General features: G+C 42.5%; 1 non-coding gene across 1 annotated transcript; it reads right to left on the bottom strand.

Annotated features, from left to right (window-relative positions):
• Positions 1-801: 801 nt before the first annotated feature.
• Positions 802-876, bottom strand: Trnat-ugu (transfer RNA threonine (anticodon UGU)). The gene has a single exon. It is a non-coding gene; the product is annotated as a tRNA-Thr (tRNA).
• Positions 877-1,389: the final 513 nt, after the last annotated feature.

Below are 1,389 nucleotides of genomic sequence, written 5' to 3'. Positions count from 1 at the left end.
ATTTAACGATACAGTGCTAATTCGAACTTTGAGTTCGATTTTTGAGGGTTTGTTTCACTCCTTATGCCTACACAAAAATTAGTTAATATTAACAAATGTCATATTATAGCTATAAGTTCCTAAGAAAAGTGTTTACTTTTAGGGGTCAGAGGTAGATGTTAAGAGAACGAACCACTTTTAATTTATGCTGCATGCCGTTCTGAGAAAATAGTTACCCGAAAAAAATGTGTTTGTTCAAAGTTTAGGGAAAACATTTAGTTATATTATTACTTCGATTTGCATGAACTGAGTGTTACATATATATTTTTAATGTCGCTGAAAACGAATCTGAAGTCAGATTTTCAATATTCAAAACAGCTAATCCAATACGGAGGGCAACCGATTATGTTTTGACCAATTTTTACCAAAAATGTATTTTCGTTATTTACGTTTAGTCTGCAAGTCAAGGAGTATTTATCAACCCTTCCTCTACCTCTGATTGTTCCTAGACAGCAACTTCCTGTTCTTCTTGGCAGGAAAAGCCGATCTGTCAAAGCTGGATATGCAGCACTCGGCAGCCTGCACTTGATATTCGTCCGTATTTTCGGTGAGTATGTTTGCATGCATTCTGCAGTATGAATCATTTTGAGCACGTGCGACACGGGACGAGTTATCATCTACATCTATATGGATACCCTGCAAAACACATTTAAGTGCCTGGCAAAGGGTTCATCGAATCACTTTCACAACTGATAATTAATTGAAACCCTCAGCTGCCGACAGGTGTTGTTGATATACTTCGATGGGGACAGCTGAAAAGTGTGCCCCTACTGGGACTCGAACCCAGAATCTCCTGCTTACAAGGCAGACGCTCAATCCATCTGAGCCATCGAGGGCACACATGAACAGCACGACTGCAGGAATTTATCCCTCGCACGCTTCCCGTGAGACTCACATCCCCAACCGTCCACAATCCGCATACGTAATGTACTTAATAGGTATTTGTCCATCCACTCATTACTGGCTCACACTAAGGTGACGATTCCCGTAAGAGTTCCGGCAACCTGTGCGCATTCGCACAGATGAAGGTCAATGGCTGGGTAACGTTTAACCATAGATATGAAGATAGTAAGTGCTCTCGAAAGAACAGGCGCCACTGACGACCTTGCAACTCTTCTAGAATACATGATAAACCGGCCGATGTGGCCGAGCGGTTGTAGGCGCTTCAGTCGGGAGCCACGCGACCGCTACGGTCGCAGGTTCAAATCCTGCCTCGAGCATGGGTGTGTGTGATGTCCTTAATTTAGTTAGGTTTAAGTCGTTCTAAGTTCTAGGAAACTGATGACCTCAGATGTTAAGTCCCAAAGTGCTCAGAGCCATTTGAACCATCAGTCCCTATGTTTACACACT

Source organism: Schistocerca gregaria, chromosome 10 (genome assembly GCF_023897955.1).
Source record: "Schistocerca gregaria isolate iqSchGreg1 chromosome 10, iqSchGreg1.2, whole genome shotgun sequence".
Lineage (NCBI taxonomy): Eukaryota > Metazoa > Arthropoda > Insecta > Orthoptera > Acrididae > Schistocerca > Schistocerca gregaria.
The sequence above is the reverse complement of the archived record's forward strand: the minus strand, read 5'-3'. Positions and strand labels throughout refer to the sequence as shown.